At 41.1% G+C, this 21,248-nt stretch overlaps 1 protein-coding gene across 9 annotated transcripts in view; it reads right to left on the bottom strand.

Annotated features, from left to right (window-relative positions):
- NHSL1 (NHS like 1) overlaps positions 1-21,248 on the bottom strand; it is a 340,732-nt gene that overhangs the window by 136,369 nt on the left and 183,115 nt on the right. The window lies entirely within an intron of this gene.

Here is a 21,248-nt window from a genome sequence, read left to right as displayed (position 1 = left end):
TATCACCAGGTACTGACTATAGTTCCCTGTGCTATACAGTGGGACCTGGTTGTTTATCCATCCTATATATGATAGTTTGCATCTACTAATCTCAAATTCCAATCCTTCCCTCCCCCATTCCCCTCCCCCTTGGCAACCACAAGTCCGTTCTCTATGTCTGTGAGTCTGTTTCTGTTTCGTAGATATGCTCATTTGTGTGGTGTTTTAGATTCCACATATAAGTGATATGTGATGTTTGTCTTTCTCTGACTGACTTACTTCACTTACTATGATAATCTCTAGGTCCATCCATGTTGCTGCAAATGGCATTATTTCATTCTTTTTTATGGCTGAGTAACATTCTGTTGTATATACATACCACCTCTTCTTTAACCATTCAGCTGTCGATGGACATTTAGGTTGCTTTCATGTCTTGGTTATTATAAATTATGCTGCTATGAATATAGGGGTGCATGTATCCTTTTGAATTAGGGTTTTCTCTGGGGATATGCCCAGGAGTGGGATTGCTGGATCATATGGCAACCCTATTTTTAGTTCTTTGAGGACCCTCCATACTGGTTTCCATACTTACTATAATTTTTGACATGAAACAATTGATTAAGTAATTCCACATCAAAAAACACAAGCAATTCTCATGCTAATCTTGTTTTCTAGACTGATTAGCTGGAAGTGACAAGAGAAATCATGGATTATAATGCTCTCATTTTGTTTTTACTTCTCAATTTAACTTTGATGCTAAACAGCCTATAATCACTGTGCAGAATTTAGTTAGTACAAGCTGGCTGGCAGTCTGAGATGTCTTCCAGTCCACGGAGGAATGCCTGGCACCACTGAGTGGAAGGTAAGTAGCAGCCCTGGATCACAGGGGGACTAGGACCACTGGCTGCTCAGAGATTAGAGATTCTCTTCAAGGAGCAACAAACCATTGCACTGATAACTCCCATTGGTGGGGGTGAGCACAGAAAGAAGAGTTCTAATGGCTTTTCAAAGCCCCAGGAGCTCTCCTATTACCCAGATACCTCAGAGGAGCATTTGCCTTGCAAAAGGATTCCCCACAGGGTTCCTTTAAATATCCAGCTTGGTAAAGGAAGGTGACATGTGTTTGGTTTTGGACAAGTTTCTTCTTTGCACAGCTTTACAAAACCATGCGCCTAATGGCACAGAACTAAAGTAGGGCATCTTCAGAGTTCCCTTCTAACACTAGGAGCTAAGCTTCTTCTTCAAAGAGGAGATTAATAGTTGCTTTAGTGGAGGGATAAAAATTCTGCAACTGGAGAATAAAAAAATCCTTACTCTCCTGTGCTATCTACCTCACAGTGGGAGTGGAGAACCAAACCAAAACTATAAATCAGATTTTTTAAAAGTCCCATGGAAATAGTCACGAGGATGTTTTAGAATGCCAAACTAACTTAAAAATTAATAATTTAATGATATAATAATCATAAGAGAGCTAAACCCCACTACTTCAGTTACTTATGGGCTGAACAATGTGTGGGCTGGCAACCACTGTCAATACTGAGTAAAAGAGAAAATTAAAAAAAAAAAATTTCGGAAACTTCCAGAACACACTTTTAAAAATGAGGATTTACTAACCCTAACCCTTTTCAGTGAGAAATACTTTCACATTTTCTCCAATATTTGACAATCTCTCTGCAAAAGTAGATAGTACAACCAGACTCTATGCTCTCGTTCTACAGCGATGTTACCTGGAGCATGACAGCTAGTTTTCAAATGGTGTTCTGTGCAGAGTTCTGGGATTCTGTAAATATTTGATTTTATTTTTTTATCTTAAAGTTAAGATAAAAAATAACAGCTCCATAGTTCTACATGTCATTAACTTGTATTGCTAAATTAACTTTTCTGTAGTCCTATAAAACTGAAGTCGCCTAAGGATTCAGGGTGAACCTTGTAAAACAAACCAATAAAACCTATTACCACTGGCAGCTACTTATCACGTAGTTCAGTGCTTTCAAACAGTTGCCAAACAAAACAAAATACAAAGTGAAGGCCAAGGGCCTCTTCAACTAAGTCCTTTCCCTGTTCAGAATAATCCTTTCTCCCCTCATCCACTGACCTTATGAAAAGTACAAGTCTCAAATTAGAGAAGTTTATAATATTAAAAAATCTGTTTCACGTACCAGGTACCATGTAAGAATGTATTTGAAAAAGATTCCTCTGCAAGGGACTGCTAGGCTAGATCATCTCTAAAGGTGATATTAGTTCTGATATTCTTGGCAATAATATTAAAAATAAGCAAAGCGCTATCATCAAAAAGACAAGAAATAACAAGTGTTGGCAAGGATGTGGAGAAAAAGGAACCCCTGTGCACTGTTGGTGGGAATGTAAACCGGTGCAGCCACTATGGAAAACAGTATGGAGGTTCCTCAGAAAATTGAAAATAGAACTATCATACGATCCAGCAATTCCACTTCTAGGTATTTACCTGAAGAAAACAAAAACACTAATTCAAGAAGACATACGTACTCCAATATTCACACAAACATACAGAGGACTATTACTCAGCCATAAAAAAGAACGAAATCTTGCCATTTGCAACAGCATGTATGGACCTAGAGGGTATTATGCTAAGTGAAATAAGTCAGACAGAGAAAGACAAATACTGTATGATTTCACTTATATGTGGAATCTAAAAAATAAAACAAACCAGAAACAGACTTATAGATACAGGGAGCAAGTGGATGGCTGCCAGAGGGGAGGGAGGTGGGGTTGGGCAAAATAGGTGAAGGGGATTAAGATGTACAAACTTCCAGTTATAGGGCTTCCCTGGTGGCGCAGTGGTTGAGAGTCCGCCTGCCAACGCAGGGGACACGGGTTCGTGCCCTGGTCCGGGAAGATCCCACATGCCGTGGAGCGGCTAGGTCCGTGAGCCATGGCCGCTGAGCCTGCGCGTCCGGAGCCTGTGCTCCGCAATGGGAGAGGCCACAACAGTGAGAGGCCCACATACCACAAAAAAACACAAAACAAACCAAAAAAAACCCCTTCCAGTTATAAAATAAATAAGTCACAGGGATATAATATACAGTATAAGGAATACAGTCAACAATACTGTAATAATTTTGTATGGTGACTTATTAGGATTGTTTAGTAACGTATTTAAATATCAAATCGGTATGTTGTACACCTGAAACTATATTGTACAACAGTTACACTCCAATTACAATTTTTAATTAAAAAGAAATTTAAAGTAGCCTAATAACTCGATACCCGTTGAATCTTAAAAGACCAAAATATCATAAAATTATTATCCATAAGTTAAAAGCATGAAAGGCTCACAATTATTAGTATTTCCAATGTGTGTCACCTTTTAAGCCTAGTTTAAAAGATAATGCCTTTTTTTCCCCCAAGATTAAGTTTATGTCACAAAAATATTTAAATAGTAGTATAACAAACAGTAGCATATCAAATGAACACGATGCTGGTCTAAGATTAAATTAGGCCATATAGGGACTTCCCTGGTGGTGCAGTGGTTAAGAATCCACCTGCCAATGCAGGGGACACAGGTTCGATCCCTGGTCCAGGAAGATCTCACATGCCGTGGAGCAACTAAATCCGTGCGCCACAACTACTGAGCCTGTGCTCTAGAGCCCGTGAGTCACAACTACTGAGCCCGCACGCCTACAGCCTGTGCTCCGCAACAAGAGAAGCCACCGCAATGAGAAACCTGCGCACTGAAATGAAGAGCAGCCCCCACTCGCCGCAACTAGAGAAAGCCCGCGCGCAACGGCGAAGACCCAACGCAGCCAAAAAAAAAAAAAAAAGTCCATATAAATTTATGGCAGATGACCAATTTTTTATACCCTTATCAGATTTCTGCAATCTAGTAAACTCATCAAATTCCATTGCCATTTATCTTATTCCAACTCTACGGGAAATCTAGGAAAATTTCCTCCTGTCAAGTTGCAATGGCTCTCAGTTTCTAAACCATGGCTTTGTTCATTAAAAACTGAGTTTATTGTCTGTGGAGTGAGATGTAAGTGAGTACGAGCCATCATGAATAAACAAAGACTTTTCAAACACTGAACTGATGGTAAGAGCAAGGCAAAGCATAATTTAAAGCCAGGTTATGCCAGTAACCACAGGAGGGAAACACGATACTAAATGTAACAGAAGCTCTCTTTAACACATACGTCTCTTGCAACAGAAATTAAGAGTAAAACCATGCTATTGTTCTCACAGTACTACTTGGATAAAGGTGTCACTGTTTATTGTGTCCTCTGGTTTCCCAGCCACAAATTTCTTCCTCCTTCCTTTCATGTCAAACTATTTTCTTTAGCGCAAGAACAATGGACGAACACCTTGGTAGACCAAAGTTTTTAATATAGAAGCAAAAAATACTGTCCTAGGATTAGATGGTTACCTAAACATCTTGCGAATTTAATACTGTTCTCTCCTCCAAACCTTCACATATTAAACTATTCTTTAGACTTTCTGTTTTAATATTGTATATATGCTGAGAGAGTCTGCTGCAAGAAGATTTAGAGTTATCTTCAAAATCACTTTCTCTACTGGAAATCCTTGATGAATTTCCACTCTCTTTGTTTTGCTCCTAAATGTATTGAATTAGTGACAATGAGCTGGAATATACAGCAGTAACAGACAGTTCCAAAATCCCAGTGGCTTAATACAACAAGAAGATTCTTTCCTGCATGTTCTCCTGGTCTAGGCAGAGCTACTGGGGGCTCTGCTCACCACAGTCACGCAGGGACCAGCCCGAGGGAAGGTCCTTCTCGGCTTGCGCTTGGACCATCAGGCAGCAGCGCTGGGAGAATGTGCGTTTCACACCGGCTCTGGGAACTTCTGCCAGAAATAACCAGAGTTTACTTCCGCTCCTATTTCTTTGGACACAACAAGCCACATACACAGCCATACCTAACTTCAGAGGGGACAAGGAGGGGCCACCCTACCTCATAAGCGAGGGGGAGAATGAAACTATCCCACACCAGCTCTAATGACTCCTCCAAAAAGAGGGACAACACTGAATCTATGATTTTCCAGATTCTTGTCACCCCTTCTCCCAACACTTACTAAGTGTTTATTTCCAATCCTTCCTGAATGAGACTGAGAGGCTTCCGATGTGGAATCTGCGATGAAAAGCTACCCTGCTGTGTTTCAGTAACAGGGCGTTGACCTTTGGGAGGGACTCTATGGGGAAGCCACTGAGTGTCTGGAATCCAGGACAAACCAGGCACCGCTCACCACCTGTGAGACCTGGGGGACAGCATTTTAACCTTCTGGAAACTCAGATCCCACCTCTAGCGCTGCCACAGTACTTCTTCTGGGAAGCTATCATGAGAATCAGTCAACAAATATTTCCAAGTACTTTGCTCTTTAAGGTGAGAGACTAGGTCAGGGTGTGTCAGGACTTTGCACAGAACACTCCACCTAGAGGGTGCTCAAAAAACAGTCACTGCTGTCAGCATTTACCACATAAACCATAACTACCTCAAACTCTCCCACTTTTATTTTTTTTCTTTTATTTATTTATATTTATTTATTTATTTATTTTGTGGTACACGGGCCTCTCACTGTTGTGGCCTCTCCCATTGCGGAGCACAGGCTCCGGACGCGCAGGCTCAGCGGCCATGGCTCACGGGCCTAGCCGCTCCGCGGCATGTGGGATCCTCCCGGACCGGGACACGAACCCGTGTCCCCTGCATCGGCAGGCAGACTCTCAACCACTGCGCCACCAGGGAAGCCCCAAACTCTCCCACTTTTAAAAGCCAGTAAGCAATTCCATAACAAGACCTGCTTGGCTACACAGTTGTTTTCTTCTTTTTAAATAAATTTATTTATTTTCTTTATTTTTGGCTGCGTTGGGTCTTCGTTGCTGCATGCGGGCTTTCTCTAGTTGTGGTGAGTGGGGGCTACTCTTCGTTGCGGTGCGCGGGCTTCTCATTGCGGTGGCTTCTCTTGTTGCGGAGCACGGGCTCTAGGCACGCGGGCTTCAGTGGTTGTGGCACGTGGGCTCAGTAGTTGTGGCTCGCGGGCTCCAGAGCACAGGCTCAGTAGTTGTGGTGCACAGGCTTAGTTGCTCCGCGGCATGTGGGATCTTCCCCAACCAGGGCTCGAACCCGTGTCCCCTGCATTGGCAGGCAGATTCTTAACCACTGTGCCACCAGGGAAGCCCTACACAGTTCTTTAAGATTCTACACTTTGACCACGCTGTTGGCTACGTCTTTACCAAAACATCAGGAGGTTGTATTGCTTTTCCCAAGTTGGTATGACACTCATACGGGGATTCTCTTACTGTCAATGGCCTGAACATTTATTTCTAACTCCTCTCAATCCAAAAAAGAGCACAAATATTTGAATTAATCTAACTACAAAATTTACAAACCTAATCAGTTTCATGTAAGACAAAGCCTTATACTTAGGGGCATTTTTACACTGAAAGAGTATCAGCCAGGTGCTTGGTAAATGTATTTGATATACTGTAACTACCAAAGCAAGGAGAGAAAAGGATCAAGGTTCTCTGATCTGAAAGTATGTGTGCTGGGTTGAACTGTGTCCCTAGAAGAGATATGCTGAAGTTCTAACCCCTGGTACCTATGAATGTGACTTCACTTGGAAATAGTCTTTCCAGATGTAAGCATGTTAAAATGAGATCACTAGAGTGGGTCCTAATCCGATATGACTGATGTTTATGGGAAGAGGAAAAAGAGACACCAGGACCATTCAGAGACACACTGACACAGAGGGAAGACAGCCTTGTGAAGACAGAGGCAGAGACTGGAGTTATGCTGCCGTAAGTCAAAGAGCATGTGGGATCACCAGAAACTGGAAGAGGGCAAGGAGGGATTCTCCACTAGAGGTTGAAGGGAGCATGGCCCTGCCAACACCTTGATTTTGGACTTACAGGCTCCAGAACTGTAAGACAATAAAGTTCTACTGTTTTTGTTTTTAGTTCTACTGTGTGAAGCCACCCAGTCTGTGGTACTTTGTCATCACAGCCCTAGGAAATTAACCCAGTGTGGAACCAGGAGATGCTAAGATGTGAAAGACATTCATAAGGATCTTCAAAGAAATGGCACGGGGTGCCTTTGGCAGAAACCTTAGAGCATCATGGAAAAGAAACTGTGACAGGAATTGGGCATCTGGAGATGCCCGTTTGGCTACTGAAGAGCTGTGCAACTCTGGGCAAGAAACATCTGTTAGCTTCAGGCCCAATCTCTAAGGTCCCAAGAAAAGTTACCCTTTGTAGTAGGAAAAGGCGAGATGTAAAAACAACTCTCAGCAGACATACTAACTACTGCATATTAATAATACTGACTTTGATTGAGGGCTGCCTATGAACAAGCCATTGCTCTAAGCACTTCACATACAGTAAATCATTTACTCTGCACAATGAGCCTAAGAGATGGGGATAATAATTATCCACATTTTGGCTCCAATTGGTGGAGCCAACATTAGAATCCAGGTATTCTGGCCCCAAAGCTGGTGCTCTTTCCTGAGAGTATCAACTTGCTTATGACGAGAAACTACCCTCCTTCATATCTCTCTGTACCACCCTTAATTATGTATAAAATAACATTAGCCTTTATCTAGCAAATCGGTACATTCACTTTTGGGTTTTAGTTTCCTTAAACTCTTTCCAAGAAAGAAAAGATGTTAAACTAGTTTTATTATAGTTTTTCCCCTATACTTTCATTTCCATAACAACAAGAACTAAAATATGAGTACAAATGAAATAAGTAAATGTTCATCTAAAAGGATGTTGGTATTTAAGGTCTACTAAAATTAGGATTAGAGATGGACTCTTAACTTCTCCTCAAAGGGAAAGCAGGTCTGTAGGTGAAAACACTGCATATCTCAAATGGGTAATGAAAAGATTAGCAGACTCAGAATTTTAAGAAGAAAAAGAAAATCTTTTGATCCCTTCTGGAAGTTATTTTATAAATTCTTCAATTTATATTAATTATACATATTAATATATAATGTATATTACCATCATCAGTTCCCAAACCGTCTTACAGACGATGGCATCCAGGGTCTACTGGCCGGCAGTGGCAACCGCCACGCTTACAGGGAACCCAAGTCACTGTGCTACTTCAAGATAGCTCAATCAAAATCCTTTGAGGTTCACTTCAAATCCCCTTTTCCACAAAGCTTTCCCTAGTTACTACAACGTTCCATGCTAGTCTGAACTCTTCAATATTATAAACCATATCACATACTTCCTTGGATCCTCTGCTGTGCCAGGTTCAATTGGTGTTTTTAACGAAAGAATAGCAAAGAAAAGGAGTCAGGAGGTAGAGGAGCAATTACTGCCAAAAAGGCAGAATCGAAGTTGGAAGAAGTCATCAACCCCTAAGACAATTCTCTTTTCTCGGTTCCTCAGGTACAGTCCAGAGGAAAGCATCCCCATGCCACGTTTATCTGTTAAGTCATAAATGTTTATGAATCATCTACTACCTGCCAAGTGCTGTTACAGGCACAGGAGATTCCACAGCGAACAGAACAAACAGAAATCCCTGTCTTCATAGAGCTTATGCTCTAAGAGGTCACAGACAACAAACTGTAAAAAGAATCAACTACATAATACGTAAGAAGGTCCTAAGTGCTAAGAGAAAAATAAAGCAGGGAAGGGCACAGGGAGTGGCATTGAAGCAGGGCTACCTGAGTGGTGACATCTGAGTGAAGAAAGTGGGTTCCATCACCCTAAGAAAGAGCTGGAGGGAAGAGTGATCTGGGCTGGGTGAAGAGGAAGGACAATAGGAGATGGTTAGACAGGTAAAGGGGGAGCAGGTTACATAGGGCTTTGGAGGTTCCTGTAAGGACTCTGGCTGTCACCACGAGGCCGGAGGGTAGCCTCTGGAGACTACCAACAGAGAAGTGACATGATCTCACCTGTATTTACCACCTTCCTCCAGATGCTATGACTCAGCTAACAGTACTCAAATGCATAAATTCCAACTAAACCAGAATAAGAGCCTGAATGTTACCTGTATGAGGAAAAGTAAATCACCTAGTGATGCTAGTAAAAGCACACTGGCATTTTTACCATTGATTTGTATAATTTGTCATAATTAATGTTTTCATATTTATAATTCCATAAGAGACAATTATAAGTGAAAAATTTCATGAATTTATTATAAAGACTTTGAAGTATACTCTGAGAGAACAAAGTTTTTAACTTAAATGGTTACTAAATTCTGACTTACTTAAACGAAAGATAGAAGGAAAAGGAGGAGATGGAGAAAGAGAAATTGAATGCAAGGTGGGAAGAAAAAGGGATTCGTCGTTTATTCCCTAAGGAAATGATGTGGTAAGATGAGTGGACGCTAAAAGGGAAACAAGTGAGGTTTGCTGAACGTTAGCTTGTCTGAGTAAGAAGAGAAAGCAATGATAAAGGAAGTATTTAAAATAAGTAGCACTGCTGTCCTTAAAAAACTAAAAATAGAGTTACCATATGATCCAGCAATCCCACCCCTGGGCATATAACTGGAGAAAACTCCAATTCGAAAAGATAGACGCAGTGTTCATAGCAGCACTATTTACAATAGCCAAGACATGGAAGCAACCTAAATGTCCATCGACAGATGAACGGATAAAGAAGATGTGGTATATATACATAATAGACTATTACTTAGCCATAAGAAAGGATGAAATAATACCATTTGCAGCAACATGGATGGACCTAGAGATTATCATACTAAGTGAAGTAAGTCAGTCAGAGAAAGACAAATATCATATGATATCACTTATATATGGAATATAAAAACAATGATACAAGTGAATGTACTAACAAAACAGAAATAGACTCACAGACATAGAAAACAAACTTATTGTTACCAAAGGGGATAGCAGGGGAGATAGCAGGGGTAGGGGAGAGAGATAAATTAGGAATTTGGGATTAACATATACACACCACTAAATATAAAATAGGTGAACCACAAGGACCGACTGTATAGCACAGGGAACTATATTCACTATCTTGTAATAACCTATAATGGAAAAGAATCTGAAAAAGCATACACACACACACACACACGTACAACTGAATCACTTTGCTGTACACTTGAAACTAACACAATATTGTAAATTAATTATACTTAAGAAAAAAGAAAACAAGCACTGCTGCATTAAAAGCCAAAAGGACTAGTTAAGAAAGATTATTTTGTCATTTTTCAGGTTATATGTATAGTGGTGGTGTATACGAGCATGAACTGCTAGGAAAGTGCTGAAACATTCAGGTCAAAAGCACAATGTTGGTATTTTACAACAGAACAGCATTTAGATGTACCATACTTTAAAATCTAAATGTGGTTTCTTTTTAACAGATTAAATCTTTCATAATCCTCCTCCTATAATTCAAGGTCATTAACAATTGGGAGGACTCCAGTTCCAAAGTTAATTATAAATAGTGGTCATGATGTACTGCTTCAGTGAGAATGTTCTGTGATGAACCACAGTCTAAAACACTCTTTTTTTCAGATCACTGATTTTTAAAGCCATTACTCCTGATGACACTTAATAAATGCGTTATTTTCTAAACTGAAAGCCCTTGGCCATCATTTTGATTTGTGTGTAAAATATTTCTGTGGGAATTGAAGGAAAGCAGATATTATACCTGTCTTATGGATTATAAAACACAAGTGTTTTAAGTTTCTGGTAGATCCAGGTTTCCAACTTCTATCCCAGTTATTTATCCATCAGATTATCAATGACAGGGTCAAACGCCAGTTCTATTACATATCTTTGTCCGGTACCAGAGAACTGAGAACACAGAAGACTACAAACATATATTTAGAAGAAAATCAATAATCAATCCCAGTCCAACAGCTGTATCAGATCTTATATAGCTAAAGATTCTAGTTCGAGCTTTCAAGTAATAAGCATGTAGGAAAAATTTACTGCACTCAAATATTATGCTCTGTAAACATGAGGGAACTTATCTTCTTAATGAAAATCAACCCAAAATGTATTTTAAAATAGAAGGGATCTGCCTTCTAGTACCATAATTTATTGGGTTTGGCAATCCTGAGCAAGAGAAAGAAATCATACTGATACTGTAGTTCAGATTCTGCCTTGCCAGTCATGTATATTGGATTTTCCAAAATTACATTTGGACTTTCCATGAACTCTTTTCTTCAGAACAGCTGTACTTCAATTTATTTAAATCGTCTTTAAGAATCAACAAATTAGAACATAATTAAGAGACTATAAATGGTCAAATGTTTTTAAGTTATTCAGTTAATTGCAGCGTATCAAGTGAGTTGAAAAGCTATGTTAAATCTAAAGACACCATGGACTTAATATAGATATTTTCAATGGATATTGTCCTAGATAATTTGACAGCAATTTAAAATAACAGATTCCAAATAAATATGCCTTTTTGGTTTACTATTACACTAATGATTCATCCTTTTCTGCCCTCTCCGCTTAAGAGTAAGAGTTTGAATTGATATGAAGTTATACAGCAATACTTACAATGATATAAAAGCATATTATTATATATGATGTATTATATCCAAATTTATCTTCCAAAAACTGCATATCTGAGTCCATAAGACAACTTCTTTATTAATCGTCACGTCAAAGATACTTTGCATCCAAAGTACGATAAAATAAAAAAGAAAAGGAGAAAATATATGGCTTTAATGATGGAGCCCAAGTCTCCCTAAAAGTTCTGAAATATCTCCTCTCTTAATGGTGCATCTGAGACAAAATGTTCCAGGTGTTAGAGTACACTTTGTTTAACTGCAGGTAAGAAAGAGACGGCCAATCAGAAAATATGCCAACAATCACCCACGTGTCAAGGAGAAGGAAGCGTCCTGGAAGGAGATGAATGGGTTTGTTCAAGTAACCTTCTGCTAACAGCCAGGGAGATGAATGGCGACAGTCAAGGGCTCAAACTCCGACAGTCAACAGCTGTGTGTTTGAACCCTAGCTTGCGATGAGCTAGTGAAACTGAAGGGGTACAACTTTCAAGGTGTTTACGATTTAGCTGACTGATTAAACAAGTTCACGTGACAATTTAGGGAGCACTGGTTCTCCCAGTTAAGGTGCGTCAGGATCCCCTGGGGGCTTGTTAACCACTTGGCTGACCAGCGGGTCCCAGAGTGTCTGATTCAGTGGGTCTGGAGTGGGGCCCGAGAACGTGCATTTCTAATAAGTTCCCAGGTGATGTTCCTACTGCTGGTCTGGGAGCCACAGGAGGAGAAAACTGTTTCAGAGGAAGGTAAAGTAGCCACGCAGAAGGAGAAACAATATTAAAGGTGCTTGATGTGAAATCCATTCAACCATTTGGGGTAGGTGTGACATAAAAGGAAAGTCTTCCACTTAGAGGAGAGGCTCCCGAAGAAGGAATTTTCATAGTTTAAGATTTCCTACATGTTCCAGGTGAGAAATGATAAAAGGCCCGAGGGGAAAGAGAGTTCATCTGTTGCTTTTATTATGTCACAGATGATCCACACTCACCAACTTGAATAACTTGAGAGGAAAACAGGAAACAAAGGACAAAGAAGAATTTAACAGATCACTGCAGGAGAAGGAAAAATGCTATATCTGGTATTTACTTTCAGTTCCTAAGGAATACGGTTGTGTTTCAGAAAAAGCTTTAGTTTTGCTCCTGTAGAAGTACTTTACAGGTCAAGATTCCCTTAACCCGCTTGAAGAGGTCTTGTTATTTTAACGTACCGCATCAGCTCGGCTTTAAACAAAGCTCCCTGATTCAGGCTGCTTCCGCCCCTCCCTTGATTACAGTGGTATCTCCGCCCAGGGTCCTGCATCACCCCGATCCCTTTACTGCAAACTTTTAACACAGAACCAGATTTAACCATTTAAAAATGATGAGTCAGATTATGTCACTCCTGAGCTCAAACCTCTCCAATGGCTTCCCAGGCCCTGAAAGTAAAAGCCAATGTCCTCCTAAAGGTGTCTAAGTCAGACATGATTTACTCAGTGTGGGTAGCCAGGGAGTTCATTAAATGAATGAACCATCAGTACTTGAAAGGGTACTGTGATTACGTGACAGAAGGGCCGGCCCCATCCCTCACCCAGGTGTATTTTATCTTTGGCCATACTTTCCATCTTAATTTACCCAAGGCATGGGACCTGCCTATCTATCTGGTACACCACCCATGTATGTCATCAGTGTTTATTAAGCACAACTGGCAGGTATGGGTTGGGGCCAGCAGCAACACAGAATTTAAGGGGGAAGGGGCACCCCCGCCACATATATGTTCAGGAAATAAGAGGATGAGGGAAGAGCAGGTAGGGAAGATGATACTCAGTGCTCTATTTGGGTTATCTATACAAGAAAATTTGGTCTTGGTACAACTTCAGGGACACTGACCAAATCCAGCATGAAAACATTAATTCCATCACGGGCAACTCCCCCAAAGATTTCTGGTCAGACAGAACAGATGTCACAGGAAAGCTCCCAGAAAAGTTTTGGGAAGGAGTAAGGTAGAAGACAGATGGTCAGAAAAGCCACCTTTGAAATGGATGGGTTTTGCCAAAGGAGGGGGGGAATGACAAGCAGATTGCTGAATTCATACGCCTAACACTTATTTTGGCACTATTCCAAATGACTTCTCATTTCAATCTCCTTAGTGAGTTTGGGGAGATAAAGGGGTCAGGATGGGAAAATGTGGTGTCATCAGCTCAACAGTCACACAGGAAATGAATCTGCTAATATACTGAAACGGCATTGAAAAGAGTCTTTTCGCTCCATACCCTGGGACCAGTATCTCCTTCACTGACATGAAACACCACAGGCAATCTCACTTATGCAGAAGGGCAAAAAAAGGTCATTTTGACCGATATTCTCCCTCTATGGTTAATTTCTATTAGGGTGGAATAAAAACCTCCCAAAACGCAGGAATTAAATATTAAAACTTATACCATTGGATAAAACTGTTAGCTTTATTTTTCATTGCAAACCATGGAAGGAATTATTCCTCAAATGTTATTTGCCATGGCAGAAAACTGGTTTTTAACATTTCTTCTCTTCACACACCCATAGTCATTTAAGACTTGAAGAACTAAATCAGATTTAAATGAAGGTGAAAGCTTTCTGGTGGCCATGATAAATGGGAAGGTGCTGCGAGTTTGCAAGCCCTAGTTGAGCACCACCAGAGCACAGCCAAACTGGAGGTGATCTCATTTCACTTTAGAATGAAAAAGCCCTATCACTGGCAGTCGTGGAGCATCACCAAGGTTACTCAATATCAAATAGCCTGCAAAGATTCTAAACGAACACCAGGGACTTCAGTTGTTCAGGGAATGATAACAACCTTATCCACAGTACCTTCAATGTAGCATTTTTATGCTGCGCTGGGCGAAATATAGCAGCCACTCAAGTTACTCACTTTATCAGGAATTAAAATGGAATTGCTGAAACAGCAGACTGACCATGGACACAAAAACAAAACAAAAAGCCTTTTGTTTAAACAATCCATAGTGCTTTGTTGAGACCTGGATCATTTAAATGACTGTCTTTGCTATTCTATCTTTTGTGTGTTGCTTACCGTTAAAAAAAGGCAACAGGTCTCTTTACCCACTGAAAAAGCAATGATTGTTCCTTTTTCTCTGCTCTTGCATCTGACTTCCCTCTCACAGGTTAACTACCCTTTCAGGGTTATCATACCCAGAGAGTTAGTATTATAAAAAATTTTGTGTGGCATCAAATCAAACAACAGAAGTTAAACCGCCACCTTTGTATATCATCCCATTCCGTTAATTTTTTATTTTTGTCTTTGCACTTCTCTTTTCTCAATAGAGAATTCAATCCTTTGTTTCATCAGGTTGGGCAACTTTCCCTAAGGATAAAAATTCCAAAGGAAGTCTAATGAAATACTAAACATTAAAAAAAGTCTTTAATAACATTACCATTTGTCTTTGAAAAGTCAACCTAATTAAATTCACAAGCACTGAACGAGAGAGCTCCAAATGAAGTCACCCTTCTCACCAAGGAACTAGCCACATAGTGGGGGCCATTTTTCTATCAAGACTCCAACACCCCTTAATAAACAAATTCAGTGTTTTTTTGCTCCATCTCAAAATGCCCTTTCCCCAGTCCTGTCTGGGAACTAGAAGTCGAAACCTGACCTCTGCCTGTGCCCGTTCACTGCCTGCTGTCTCCTCAGGGAATGCTCCCATTCTCTCTTTATATTTGCAACTTTTTTCTCCTCCTGTGGGCTCTTTTGTCTACAACCATGTTTTAATTGGCTCTAGTTTTTAAAACAAATAATACTACTACTTCTAGCCTGCCACCACCTCAAAATACTGTCCTTTTTCTCTCTGCCTTGTTGACATCATTTATTTCTTAAAAAATATTACTTGTATTATTTTTCTGCTTGTTAAAATAATTATCTCGTGAAACCTGGCTTCTTAAATCCACAGACCCCCTTGAAACCACTCTTCTGATGGTCACCAGTGACTGCCTACTGACCAATTCAGTAGCCTCTCTTCCGACTCTGCCCATCCCTGAGCACCATGGTCACTGCCCCATCCGGATTTCCTCTCTTCTTCCCCAGTTATTCTTTTGCTGACTTCTCCTTCCAGCCCCCTAGATCAAATCCTTCCAGGCTCAACCTTCACAACTCCTCTCCCTGCACTCTCTCCATCTCCAATCTCCTCACTCCCGTGTTCTCACCACTTGTTCTGTGACTGATCTTCCTCGTGAGTTCGAGATGACCTTTCCAGAACCTCCACAAATACAAGAGTATTTACAGTACCACGCACTGGGGTCACACAAATGACAAGAAAAGGTCCTGCTGCCAAAGGTCTTGCTGTCAGGTGGGGGGATAAACATGTGAACACAATTACTAGTTTAATGGAGGGGTGTAAGGTTCTGTGGGCATGTGTAGAAAAGTGGGTAAGGGATGCCCAGGTCTGCCCGGAGGAGTCCAGGAAAGCTTTGGGGGAACCCGAGCATCAACCAGATGACCCTTACAAGGGGAACAGGAGTTGGCCAGGTGTGAGAGGTTGTAGTTTAGAAGAGAGAGGAAGTGGACTGAGACGTGGGGTGGAGAGAAAGGGAGGGCAAGACAAGCCAGGGTTCCAACAGAAGGACTTTATCCTTACGTGTAAGGGCGCAAGGTAAAGACCTTGGGTGTAGGAGGAAAGAAGCATGGGGGAGAAAGGGCGATTTGTCAGGTGAGGCTGGACAAACAGGGGTAATGAGGGTTCTCAGACGCTAAGGGAGTTAGGTTTTATCCTGCCAATGGTGGAAAGCTGGTAAAAAATGATTAATGAGAGGCATGATTAGATTTCTGTTTTAAAGACAACACCCATGGACAAGGGTGTGGCTCAGTGATACCACCATTATCAAGCTTGTGAGTTATTCACACACTTCTCTCTCTGACGAGGTGTAAACTAGGAAAGCAGCCATGTCGATTTATCTCTGACTCTGCTGCAACATCCAGACCAGTGCCTCACTTGCTGGGTGCACTTAGAAACTTTTATGTCACCACAAACTTAGATTTGTGGACAATTCAATTTGTCAGTATTTGTGTTCAGCCGTAAATTGTATCTTTGTGTTAATAAACTTTGCATATCACTCTTAAACAGTTAAAAGAGGCCAATCAGAATTTTGGAGCTTAGAAGGGAACTTGGAGATTGAAAATTGTTTTCCAGAGGAGGAAGCCAAGTACAAAAATGGGATATGGGGCTTCCCTGGTGACACGGTGGTTAAGAGTCCGCCTGCCAATGCAGGGAACACGGGTTTGAGCCCTGGTCCGGGAAGATCCCACATGCCGCAGAGCAACTAAGCCCGTGCGCCACAGCTACTGAGCCTGCGCTCTAGAGCCCACGAGCCACAACTAGTGAGCCCACGTGCCACAACTACTGAAGCCTGCACGCCTAGAGCCCGTGCTCCACAACAAGAGAAGCCACCACAATAAGAAGCCCGCGCACCGCAACTAGAGAAGAGTAGCCCTGCTTGCCGCAACTAGAGAAACCCTGCGCGCAGCAACGAAGACCAAACAGTCAAAAATAAATAATAAATAAAATAAATTTATTTTTTAAAAAAGGTATATGATTTTCCAACGCCTCATGGGCTACTGGCAGCACTGGAAGCACAATTCTGGTCTCCTAACTCATTTTTCAGAACAGTTACTGACAACAGAACAAGATGTCAATGCCTCTGTGGTTCAGGAAAGATGAGACAATTACACATCCTACTTCTGTTCAGTGGCTTTTCCAGAATAACAAACCACTCCCTGCCCTGCCCTTAATTCTATGCCTATTTTTGTTTAAACTAGTAAATAAGTTAAAATTCTCCATGAATGAGTGTAATGTAATGTTTCTTTCTTATAAAAAAAAAATGAAAGACAATCCTTCTTTAACCAGTGACATTTAACCATCTCCTTTTGCACATCAATTTTACCAAAGGATTCTTCAGGAAGAATGTAAGTACAGGAGTAGGCAAAGAGTAAACTGGCTACAAGTGCTAAATCATTGGTATACGTAATGTTTCTCTTCCCTTATCTTTCTTTCCTTTGTCGCTCTTATAACCTATTTATTACTATTTTTTTTAAGTCCATCGAGGTACTCATGACCTACCGTTGCTCTAAAAATATGCACCAAATGCTATTAGGATGAAACAATGGTTACAGATGTTTGTCACACGTGATGTCTCATGATGAAGCCTCCTTTCTTTATTTCTCTTAAACATATTTGACTTTTAATGAAATCAGGAATGAGTGAAGAGAAGTTTTCATGAGCAACAGGGAAGCCACCACCTTAGGCTATTTTGCATTTCCTAAATTAACTGGCTGAAGAAACCCAATCTGCCCTGAGCCTTTGGATTCCCCGTGTAAGCCCTGTCCCAGTGACCTTTCTGGAAGTTGAGGGCAGCTGAAGAGGCGTCAGAGATAGGCCCTTGGGATCTGAGATCAGAACAGGCCAGCATGGGCTGAGAAACCTGATTTGGAGTTCTGGGCAGAGCCATTTATAAACTGCAAAGCAGCTGTCAGTCAATCCCTTAACTCTGATAGGTCCTGATCTACAAAATGGAAAGGGGATTTATTAACCAGAGGACCGGGGAGGGCCCTTCCAGCTCTAGCATCCTGGGCATCTTTCAGAGGTTGATGGGGAGTCGGGGAAAAGGAATCTTGCTCATGTGGACGAAATGAACAAGTGTCGACGGCTGTCACTGTCATCTGACGAAGTTCCTTGTTCTCTTCCTCTCTTCCTCCTCCCCACTGTATATCCCAGGAGCATAACGGCTGGGAGAGGAAGTGTCCGCTAAATCATGATAGCCTTTTGGGAAAGAGGGCTGAAAGTTCTATCTGTATTCCCTGCACTTAAAAGGCACCCTTCTTTCTACAGACACTGCTTCCACATTGAGGCGCAGGTACTTTGAGACACCTTAGATAAATAAGTTGGTTTTATTCCCACGAAAACAGATATTATCTTATTTTATAGATGAAAAAAAAAAGCTCAAAATGTTAAAGAGATACACTCAAAATTAAACCCAAATAATATATTCCTAGTACATAACAGAGGCAGGATGTGAACCTAGATGTGACCCATGCACTTTTCGTGAACCTGGGCTTTTCCTACTAGAAAGCAAGAACAACAGGAGGTTTCTGGAGTTCAGGTCATATTCTATTTTTTGACCAGAGTAATAATAGTTACATAGATGTTTGCTTTATAATTATTTGTTAAACTGTACAAGTCTTATGTATTTGTCTGTGTTCTATGTCATAATTTTTAAAAAGTGACAGAAAAGAAAAAGATGAAAAATCCATTGTCATTAGCACAAGGTGGGCAAAGCAGATGTTCGTCCTGAGCCTGTCTGGGTGGTGAGCAGATGTATCATTGCAAGAGAGAGAGCTCTCAGCCAACATCCCCCGGGTCATGCCTAGAAAGGTGTCTTCCAGAAAGCTCTGTAAAAAATGCCACAGGACCCCCAAGAAGAGACTCTATAACCAAAACCACAGGGCACCTGGGATATCCCAGGGGCCCATCAGCCCAATGTAGACAAATGAGACCACCAAGCCCCCTCATCAAATCCAGAGATCCCCACAGCCCTTCCCAGAACAGACTTACTTGTCCAAGTCAAAATGCAACTAGTAGGTGGTTTCTTGGCAATGAAAGGTAGATGCAGTGACCCTTAGATAAAGTCTGTGTGTCACGAACTGTCAGAGAAACCTGGCTGGAACTACTTGGAAACCTTGTCCATAATTTTAAGAAAGGTATACCACTCTTTAATGTTAAACAGGTTGGTCTGTACACACACACACACACACACACACACACACACACACACACACACACACACTATTGTTTTAAATCACTTGGTACAAATAGTCATTTCTTCAAAGTGTAAATCCCCAATTCTTATCTCTCCAGGTACAATAAACATAACCTTCTGACTCTGAAATAACACAGGCCAGATCCAACATTCCACCCTGTGCTTGCACTCCTAATTCTAGAGCCACAGAGTAGGCTGACTTGCTAAAATATATTTCTTCAGGAATGAGAGCCGTGACTAGACGGTTTCTGATACCAACAACAGATGCTCTGTGAACTAATTCAGGCAGGAGTTAACACAGATGCAGTAACCAAACTGCCTGTTAAACATACTATGAGAAAGTATGTTTATCTCTCTCCCAAGTTGGCCTTTTGGGGGAATGAAGGCTGAAAAATAACATGTTTGTTTCAGCCTTTAATAATCTTAAAACTGTCAAATGAGGCCTACAGGTTGTGAAGAAATAAAATCTGAAACTTTCATTGAGTCTGAGCGAGCCTACCTCATCCCTCAAGTCCCCTTTTTCCACTGAATTGTGGCCCCTTCAATATATATAAAAACTATCTAGATAAAAATTTAGATAGATAAAGGTTACTGACCATCACAACTAACTCTGATGAAGTTCATGAAGGGTTCAAATAATTATGGAAATTAAAAGGGAAGAATTCTGGAAATTCAGTAAAATTCACTATTCATTACTAGCCAGATGTCCTGTTTACCCAAATATTAAAATACTCTTAAAATATGGGTATGGACTTCCCTGGTGGTGCAGTGGTGGGAATCTGCCTGCCATTGCAGGGGACACGGGTTCAATCCCTGGTCCGGGAAGATCCCACATGCCGCAGAGCAATTAAGCCTGTGCGCCACAACTACTGAACCTGTGCTCTAGAGCCTGCGAACCACAACTACTGAGCCCGTGTGCCACAACTACTGAAGCCCATGCACCTAGAGCCCGTGCTCTGCAACAAGAGAAGCCACTGCAATGAGAAGCCGGCGCACTGCAACGAAGAGTAGCCCCCGCTCGCCACAACTAGAGAAAGCCCGTGCGCAGCAGCGAAGACCCAACACAGCCAAAAATAAAAAAACAAAAACAAACGGGTACACGTTTGTACTGTTGTTAGCAATAAGTCATTACCTAAATCTCTAGTAACTAAATAAATCAACAAAACCAAATTATTTGATCCAAGAGCATGGTCACTAAATTCTATCAAGTTCTCCAGAGACTAGCCCCCAACAACAAATATAAAAGATCTCTGCTTTGTTTGGACGGGAATGGAAACCACCTGCTGCAGGTACTCCACATGCTGTGTGACGCACCAGGAAAGCCCATCTCCTCCGCAGCGGGGGAATGGGAGAGTGGTGGTCTCCCAGTGCTGTTCTGGCTGACCGAGCTCTCCCCCATATGCCCAGCGTACCTCACGCCTGTCTCCATTACACTACTGTCTGTTTACTTCAGTCTTGACACCAGACAGCAAGCTCAGCTCTTCAAAGCTGGGGACCCACGACCTTTTGTCTCTTCATTTAAAAACTCCTGGCATAGCAAAGAACTGATTCTTAAAGACGTATTAAGTAGTGTCTATTATCTACCTTTATGTACTAACTCAAGCTTAGGTTTTTCATAAAAAAAGTGCCTTCCTCAACCACTCTACTGACCAGTAAGCATCTGTGCATTACTTTAACATAAGCAAATGTTTACAACACTTAGTTATTCATTTGTTAGTATTCACTGTATCATTTCCCTCTGTATTTTATGGTCCTCAAGAGGGGAGCTGAGCGCCCCACAAAAACTGACAGAACAGCTCCGACAATGAGCATTTAATGATTAAGAAAAAGCACCAACCTGTTTAACATTAAATGATAGTATTTCTTCCTTAAAACAATGGACAAAGTCATAGTAAGACTAAAAGGAGGAACAAAATATTAGAAAGCTCGTTGTGAATAGTGACCTACTTTTCTGTATTTTTAAGCAAAGGCTGTTGAGGTCATATTAACTTAGACTGATAATCTTATATAACATCATACT

This window comes from Lagenorhynchus albirostris, chromosome 12 (genome assembly GCF_949774975.1).
Source record: "Lagenorhynchus albirostris chromosome 12, mLagAlb1.1, whole genome shotgun sequence".
NCBI lineage: Eukaryota > Metazoa > Chordata > Mammalia > Artiodactyla > Delphinidae > Lagenorhynchus > Lagenorhynchus albirostris.
This window is presented reverse-complemented; position numbering and strand designations above follow the sequence as displayed.